General features: G+C 46.5%; 1 long non-coding RNA gene across 1 annotated transcript in view; it reads left to right on the forward strand.

Annotated features, from left to right (window-relative positions):
* The window catches only part of LOC309569266, a 213,291-nt gene extending 206,091 nt beyond the window's left edge, over positions 1-7,200 (forward strand). The window contains exon 2 of the long non-coding RNA XR_014226058.1: positions 7,109-7,200. This is a non-coding gene — a long non-coding RNA (uncharacterized lncRNA). The remainder of the gene's footprint in view (positions 1-7,108) is intronic.
* Positions 7,201-9,711: the final 2,511 nt, after the last annotated feature.

Genomic DNA, 9,711 nt, shown 5'->3' on the forward strand with positions numbered 1-9,711 from the left:
GTGCACAAGATTCTATAGAAGCACCTGATCCATATTTAGGAGGGCTTGCCCTTCAGGCACTACAAATGTTACAACCTACACAGAACACCAGTGCAAGCACTTCCCTATCACATGGCCCCACCCCCAATCTGCAAACACAGCCTTTACAATCTAGTTCACAAGCTTCTTCCACTATTTCACCATCACTTACTACACTTAACTCCAGGCAAACCTCACTCGATGCACACTTTAATGCTTCACAGGCTCAAGCATCAAATTTTCAAATTGAGCCTACCATCCAATCTTCCAACTTAAAACTTTCTATTGTAAACCTAACCCCTTATGAGCTCACCCTAGAGGAACAGGAAGTTCTGGAATTAGGTCTTACCTTCTGTCCCTCGGTAGGTTTGGACAGATATGAAACAATTAAAGATTTATATTTGTCTGTTAGGAATTTGACATACCGTTACCTATTTGATCCTGAGAGAAAGCGGGCCCTACAAGAAAAAGAGATATCAGAGAAGATTAAACACTTCTCTATGAAGGAATTTTCGGGCCTTACGAGATCTTATCTTATTACTTGAGGAAGGAAATCCCTCAGATTCCCAGTATCCCAGTCAACCGACACAGACAGTGACTCCATCAGTACAGCAGGCTATGTTTAGACCTAAACTCAAGCCACAAACTTCCCGGACTTGACCACCAATCCGAATGTGTGGGCATTTCTCACCACATGTATTGGTGAGATAAAAAGATGCCACCTCGACGATAAACAGGGTAACTTATCCAACCAACAACTCAAAAGGATAACCAAGTTAAAAAAACACCCGGACCTTATCATAAAACCCTCAGACAAGGGGGGAAACTTAGTCTTAATGGCTAAGAACTTTTATGAACAAAAGTGTTTGGACATCCTTACCAATCGAACCTGGTACAAGAAAATATCCCCTTCGGTAACAACTAGATTCCAGGCAGATTACCTCGACTTGATTGGACAAGCACACCAATCAGGTCTGTTGGACCAAGACTCTTACAATTATTTAAACAATCGATTTCCGAGACAGGCGACTTTTTATGCTCTCCCGAAGACCCATAAGAACTTTGAAGCCCCACCCGGTAGACCCATTGTCTCAGGTATTGGGAGCTTGACGGAAAACGCTAGCCGTCTAGTAGATTTCTTTCTGCTACCGCATGTGGTTAGACTTCCATCTTATGTAAAGGACACATTGGATTTTCTCAAAATGATTGAAGATATGGTGGTTCCTCCCGACGCCCTGCTCGTGACTTTGGATGTTGAGGCTCTGTACTCTAGCATCCCTCACGGGCAGGGCGTCGGGATGATTCGCACCTTTCTTTATGAGCAAGATCACCGCACATGGCCCTTTTGTGATTTTCTCTTAAAATTACTATCGTTCATTTTTAGACACAATTGGTTTGTATTTAATGGCTCCCACTACCTCCAGGTACAGGGCGTGGCCATGGGCACTTGCTGTGCCCCGGCCTACTCCAATTTGTACCTGGGGGGTTGGAACATCACATTACATCTGATGATGCGTTATCACACTTCTTTGCTTACGTAGAAGTTTGGCTACGTTTCATTGATGATATTTTTGTGGTATGGACAGGCCCCAAACATCTATTGGACGAATTCATTGCGATACTCAATATCAACACGTTCAACCTTAAACTAACTTGCACAATTAACCAATCACGGGTCAATTTCCTAGACCTTACGGTATTTAAACAAAACAATGGGTATTCAACCACGGATCTTTATCGGAAAGAGACTGCGGGCAATGTAATTTTACACACCTCCAGTGTTCATTCTCCTGCGCTGATATGCAGTATCCCTTACGCCCAGTATATTTGCCTAAGGCGTAACTGTACCTCGGACAGGGACTATAAAAGACAAGCTGACCTACTTTGTGATCGGTTGAGATCTAGGGGCTATAGTAAACGCACTCTACGTTAGACGTTTAACCGAGCCTCGGCACAAAATATTTGACACATGACAACATATTAAGATCCATTTTGGAAAGACATTGGTATCTATTGCGTGGTGACCCCATCATTAAAAAACATATAAGTGAACATCCTCAAATAGTCTTTAAGCGTACAACCTCTTTAAGGGACCATTTAACTTCAAGTCATTACCAACAAACCAAAAAGAGGAAATCACCCTTAAGAGGAACCTACAGATGTCATGAATGTGCCTTATGCCCGTGGGTTGAGGAAGCAACACACTATACACTCCTTAACGGTGAAACCTTTACACCCAAGTTCAGAGCGCACTGTAGTACCCATGGCGTAATCTATTTGATGTACTGTGCCTGTGGCACATTTCATGTGGGTAAAACCATACGGGAGTTGCGCCAACGGAATAACGACTACGTATATGTGTCGGCAGGAGGGAAGATGATCACACCGGTCAGTAGACATTTGGATCTTTACCACAAATTCAATCCCAAAAAAAGCCAGTTTCTTTGTTTTGGAAATTATTCCCCAAGATCCCCGCAGGGGAAATTGGGATCGGCGGATTCTCCAGAGGGAAGCTCTCTGGATAGAACGCCTCAATGCTACACACAGGCCGGGAATTAATGAAACGCAATCATATAAGTCCTTCCTTTAGACATTGGGTGCTTATACTAAACATCCAGAGTCCGATAAATGCCGACAAATTCTTCAACACTTGAGGACCATGTGTCTTTTTCTGTATTGCAGACCGCGGTGATCGTCTTCCTTTCTTCCCAATGCATATTTCTAGTTTGGAAATTGGGTACAATTTCTATGTAATAATCAGGAACATGTAATATCTAGAGATGGGCCTACTTTACTGTGGTTTACTCGGTCTTAGTTAAGATACATGTTCCTCCCCTGTCATATAGTCTTGTGACATTTATGTACTGTTTAGGGGCCCTTCTTTCCACAAATGCTTCCTTCCTTCTTTATGGCACTGACCTTATGTTCTAAGTCAGACCTATTTGCTAGAGATTTGTTTCTCGGTTCCTACAATGTATGATTATATGTAATACAAAGGTATACTTCATAGCCTTTTTTGAATACGAACTGTATCTTTTACATCTGTAACACATTGTGTATTTAATGCAGTGTTAAATCCTGATTTTCGTGTGTATTATATGCATATGCAGTGTTTTCTATCATTGTTGGCTGGCTGTTCCCGCAGATGTTCGGATCTGGACCTCTGGGGGCGCTGTGTGTCGTGATCCGAGCGGCTCCTTTTGTTGGTGCATGTGCGGCCAGAAAGGCCACAGTTTGGCTCCGACCCATCCGACGGGGACTTCCTGTGGCACTATGAGCACCTATGCACTATGAAAAAGTCAGACACCCAGCCGTTGGCCACCACTCGAGCACGGGGTTCTGATATAGAAGCGTAAGCCATTTAATAAAGCGTGGCCCAAACCTGAACCGCCGCAGACAATGCCATATATACCTCCACTCTACAGAGTCAAAGGCCTTGGCTGCATCAAGGGTACCTATCACCCTAGTATCAACTGTATCGTGAGAGGCCTGGATGTTCATAAACAAATGACGCGTGTTACAAGCGGTATTCTTAGTGGGCATGAAGCCAGTTTGATCTGGGTGGACAATCGACAGGATAACCTTGTTAAGGTGAAGGGCCAGTATTTTAGCTAAGACTTTAACATCACACTGCAGAAGGGATATAGGGCGATATGGGTCGGGATAGTGAATGTCCTTACCGGGTTTGGGGATAAGTACAATTAGGGGCTCACACATGGAGGGGGGCATAGCGTCCGCTCCGAACATCGCGCTATATAATTCCAGGAGTCTAGGGGCCAGGGAGTCGGCATATTGGAGATAAAATTCAACTGGGAGCCCATCAGAGCCGGGGGGCCTTGGAGCGAGCAAACTCAGACAAGGCCTCTGTAACATCGTCCAACGTCAATGGGGCATCAAGCATAGCAACCTGCTCCTCAGTCAGTGTAGGGAAGGGGAGAGGGTCGAGGAGGTCAGTAAGGTCACCGGTATCATACTGAACCCTGGTCGTGTAAATGTCTTTAAAGTATCTAGCAAATTCCCCCGCGACTGCCATGGGATCAGACGGATCACCCTGGGAGACGCGATGGAGGGTGATAACTACCGTGGGCCTATCATTCATGTGGACCAGGTACGCCAATAGTTTGCCTGCCCGCTCCCCCTGTTCGTAAGCTCTCTGTTTACAGAAAAATAGTTTGCGATGGGCCCTCTCGCGACACAGCTGCTCAACGATCCTGGTTTATAGTCTCAAGGGGGCCAAAGATTCAGGGGATGGAGAAAGAGAGAGTGCTGACGCTCAAGATCAGCCAAGCTCTCCTCTGCTTCAGTGTGAGCCAACCTAGAAATCCGTTCAGTAAGAAGCAATCTGGCATGACCCTTGAACGACTCCCACACAATAAGAGGACATGCGGAGGGTGCATTCACAGTAAAAAGTATTCCCACTCATCCCCCAGGCCAGTCAAATCCGGGACCATCGTGAACCAAAACGGGTTCAACCCCCACACCCTAGGAGGGGACAGTGCAAACTGAGTTATTTCAACCCAGTAAGGAGCATGGTCCAACAGTAATCGGGGCCCAAATCCGGCAGACCTGAGGCGAGAAACTAACACCCATGATATCCAGATAGCATCAATTCGAGACATGGTGGAATGAGTGGCAGAGTAAGAGGAGTATGCATGGGTTGAGGGGAACAAGCAGTGCCAGGTGTCCAGTAAACCAAAGCCCTGTAGCATACGACAAAATCGAGTGTCACGAGAAGGAGAGGGCGGGGTAGGTGCGGGGCCCTGACGGTCAAGCCCGGGATCGGACACCATATTATAGTCGCCCATCCAGATAGCTGGGATGGAAGGGAAACGGGACTTAAAGTGAAGGCCCTCCACCAGTAGCGAGGCCACATATGGGGGAGGAACATACCAAGCAAGAAGCAACAGTGCATGCCCACCCACCGTATAATGAAAAAAGACATACCTGCCCTGGGGGTCAGTAAGCACCTCCAGCGGTACAAATGGCACCAATTTAGAGATAAGGAGCGTGACACCTCTTGAGTATGAGGAATGTGTGGCATGGTATGACCAGCCCACCCAAGGGCGACGAAGAGCACGGCAAAGTTAACCCTCAGCATGCGTCTCCACCAATGCCACGACATCCGCTCGGTTGTCCTTGAGATATAAGATCACAGCACGTTTAATTCTTTCATGAAGACCACGCACGTTCCACGTGATCACTTTTAAGGTGGCCATATGAAGAGGGGGCTAATCGGGAGAAACAGAATGAGAGGGGTGATCCCCGGGACAGGCAGGCCCACCCAGCATACAAAACAGCACATATAGCACATTATGCAGCACATAAGTAAAATCACATATGTAGACTCCATACTCACATTAAACCAGAAAATAAAACATAAAACAACCCACAAGACCAACTTAACCCACCCAGCTCCGCATAAACCCCAACACATGGGAGCATTCAACCCAAAACTGTGGCACCGAAGTGCCATACAAACACGGCTCAGCCCGCAGGACTGCAGGCAGGGGGCTAGTGCAAAAATCACCCCCCACAGGGTAGGGGCAGTCCGAAGTGCCAGTCCTGGGGCAGGAGAGCAACTGGGGCGAACATCCTCTGAAGTGCGGTCCCCACGGAGTGACCCAAATGTGAACAGGTGGAAGAAGTTTGGTAATAGCGTGAGCCAAGAACAGTCCCGGCAGTAAAGTTCCTAAGAAAGGGGCCCACCCAGCCCTAGAGGGTTAGGAGCAGTCCATAGGATCAAGGCACAAAAAAGAGGAGGGGGAGAACCAGGAGATAAGCAAGTGCAGCACAGATCAGGGTAAACTATCCAGCCAGGCGACAGCAGCTTCAGGGTCCTTGAAGAAGTGAACACGGTCCTCGCCCACCACCCGCAGGCGAGCAGGGTACAACATAGAGTATTTAAGATTGCGCACCCGGAGGCGCCGTTTGATGTCCATAAACTTGCTGCTCTGTTTCTGCACCTCAGCAGAAAAGTCTGGAAAAGCCATAACGTTAGTATTATTAAAGGGAATATTGCCTTTTTCCCTAGCAAGGCGAAGTACAGCATCACGATCCCTAAAATTCAGAAGTTTAGCTATGAAGGCTCCCGGGGGGGGGGGGTTCTTGGCCGGCATTCTACGTGCACGCTCCACAACAAAGGCATGGGAAAATTCTGCATGGCCATAGGCTGTAATAAGAAGTTCCTCCAGGAATGTGGCAGGGTGAGACCCCTCAGCCCCCTCCGGTAAGCCAATGAATCGTAGGTTATTGTGCCTTGCCCGGTTTTCCAGGTCATCCTGTTTGTGCAGGATTTGCTGAAAATCCCTGGAGGCCTGCTCCACCGCCGATTGTACAGGCAGCACAGCCTCCTCCACCAGGCCCACCTTATCCTCCACCTCGGTGATGTGGCCGCGGAGCTTTTGCATATCCTGACGAATTAGGGATATGTCCACCTTCACCTCCTCCAGCTTGGAGGTGAGGGAAGTTTGACATACAGAGATGGCCGCAAGAAGCTGGGTATGGTAGGCATCGGCAGCGGGAGAACCACCGGAGGACGGGGAGCTGCCATTTTGGGCCTGTGCAAAGCTCTCCCTGCGGAGGAATTTGTCCAGTTTTTGAGCAGCCTCGGAGGGTTTCTTCGGTGGAGACATACCGGGTAAGTGCAGCGGGTCAGCGTTGTCCAGCAGTAGGCAGCTGAGAGCGATGGATGGGCACAGGAGATCGGTACAGGATATCGGCCAGGAGAGAGCAGCTCACACACGTCTGCTCACATCAACCCTTAGGCCATGCCCCGCCATCAAAGCTTTAAAACCAGGCAAAAGCCCCAGACCTGACGGCTTTACGTCACAATACTAAAAAATGAATGCAGAAATCCTGGCCACTCATTTAACAGACGCCCTCAATGTTATTAAAGACAAACATCAACCCTCCAATGAAATTCTTTTGGCCCATATACAGTTATACCCAAGCCAGATAAAGACGCATCTATTTGCTCGAGCTACCGGCCCATCTCCTTATTGATTTTTTTTTTTTTTTTTTTCAGTTCATTCTGGTGTTTTGGGGCAAAAAAAAAACAAAAAATGATAATAAAAAAAAAAATGAGGGGCAGAAATGGGGGGTTGGTGGGTGACAAATCAGGTGGTTGGTCCAAAGTTGGCAGCTGGAACAGGCAACTGAAGAGGCAGCAGCATCAATAGCTTACACTCCTCAGGTACTTTATGGTTTCATGACATTTTTGGGTCAACTGTCAACCGTGAATGACTCTGGGAGGAGCAGGTAATTTATCCATCCCCAATGTACCTCAGCCACTCCCACACGTGGCTGAGGTACATTGATGATGTCCTGCTCCTCTGGGGCAGTACCTCTTTTGAACTTGACCAGTTCATTAATGAACTTAATAGGAATGATCGGAACATTAAACTTACTTACACGGTGACCCCCAACCATCTACCGTTTCTGGACCTTCTTATCTCCATTGAAGATGGAAAAATTAAGACTAAGACCTACCGTAAAGATACGGCTGCCAACACTTTGTTGGCAGCAGACAGCCATCACCCCAGATCCCTTATTGAAAGTATCCCCGTAGGGCAGTTTCTTCGCTTGAAAAGAAACTGCTCTGACTCTGCAGATTATCAGACAGAGGCAAAACAGCTTCATAGACGTTTCAGAGAGAGAGGATACACACACAAGACAATAAGAAAAGCACGTAAGAAGGTGGCTCTCAGGGAGAGAACAAGTCTTTTAGGCGGTCAGAATGGCATTGAAGCCAGATCAGGCCCAAGTGAAATAGCACATCCACGAATAATAACACCATATGGTACCCAATGGAACCAGGTAAGATCGGTTCTTTCAAAACATTGGCAGGTTTTAACGGTGTCACCACTAATTGAACAGATAGTTGGCCCACGACCCTTGCTAACGGCTAAGCGGGCCAAGAACTTGAAAGACAGCCTATGTCACTCAGAGTTTGTTTGCTCCAAAAGGAGTGAAAACTGGCTGACCTCTTTGCCTCCACTGAAAGGGATGTTCCCCTGTGGGCGATGCTCCATATGTAAGTTAGTAATAAAATCTAAATAATTTCTGAGTTGCAACGGACAAGAAGAATTCACAATTAATAGTTTTATTAATTGCCAGACAGAATGTGTTATATACCAGATAATATGCCCTTGTAACAAGTCATATATCGGTAAGACTAAATGCCAATTGAAGGTACGCATTGCAGAACATATAGCAGACATTAGAAAGAAGGTGGACAATAGGACTGTACCCCTCCACTTTCTCGAGCACCATGGTGCCAGCCCCGAGGGACTGAAGGTGAGAGGTATATATGCCCTAAGGTTGCCAGCAAGGCGAGGTGACTTTGATAACATTCTTCTACAAAAAGAAAAAATGTGGATTTATTAAATGGGATCTCTTGCGCCTCAAGGACTGAACACTGAGTTCAGTTTACAACCTTTTTTAATCCCGTGACCCTCGGGACTGGCATTGTGCCTGCCAGGTGGTGGTGGGGGAGCAGTCTTTAATGTCCATATGTATGGGATGTCTTTCTGGTATATTACTTTTATAGAGTTTCCTGTCCTGACTACGTTCTATCTGTAGAGACCTCTGGACCGCAGCTCATAGATAATAATACTCTTTCTCTCTATGGGTACTTCATTGGATCCTCATTTAATCCATTACACATTTATCTCCAGGTTACTTTGTCTCTCTATAATTTCTACCTTCTATCATCCTCAAATGCAGTAAATTATCTTTTGCCTACATCTAATTGTCTAAAGATCCTCTTTATCATGTAACAACAGGTTCAGATTTTCGGAACCAATGAACATACAACCTTAATAAAAGCAGTGATGTACTTATGTATATGTTTTAATTTTTATGTTTTGTTATCTGTGCAGCTTCTTTTAGTCATGTTTTGTATCACTATGGTTATAATCCCACATGGATAATTGTGAATACTTGAGATAGATGAACTATACTTTCTATTGTTTAGGAGCAAATATATATATATACTGTGGTTATTTATTGTGGAAATTTAACCTTGACGCTGGTGGGGCTATGATGCCATGAACTTATGAGTATACTTTGCTGGAGGTGCATGAGTAGTGACATCTGGTGGAGGGAGAGTGTAACTGTTGCTCCATCAGGTCCACTGGGTGTGCACACCTGTATTCAATGGATCAATTTAGCCAATTACTGTCACTATAAAACATGGCACCATTGAGTTCCACCTTAGCTCTGAGGAAACTGACGTTCAAGTCCGTGAAACGCGTCAGCGTTAAGCGTCTACCATCTCTACACTGTGTAACTGCCTGTCCCGGGATCTGGGGATCTCCGTCTTGCTATCCATCGGCTGTTCCCCTGCATGCACCCGGCAAACCGGACATGTCAGGCGGCAACCCCTGACCTGGACGTCTATCCAAGGATACCGGTGAAGCAAACGCACTGGTTGAACGCCGCATCAGAGACACCACCGACCGGATGACTCAGGCAAGTGGACCAAGCTACGGACCCATGTAGCCTCTGTTTCCGACCTACCAGCCGTACTTTACTGCGCCACAATTGAAGTACATGGCTGCAACCTCTGATTCCTATACCCCTCACGGGACTAAACTACAGTAACTACCACGGGTCTCTTATCGGATATCCAGTTTATGTCTTATAAGCACGGCAAGTATTGGATTCACTTCAGTTCTGATGTGTATATCACCA

This window comes from Pelophylax lessonae (genome assembly GCF_965119305.1).
Source record: "Pelophylax lessonae genome assembly, chromosome: 1".
Classification (NCBI taxonomy): domain Eukaryota; kingdom Metazoa; phylum Chordata; class Amphibia; order Anura; family Ranidae; genus Pelophylax; species Pelophylax lessonae.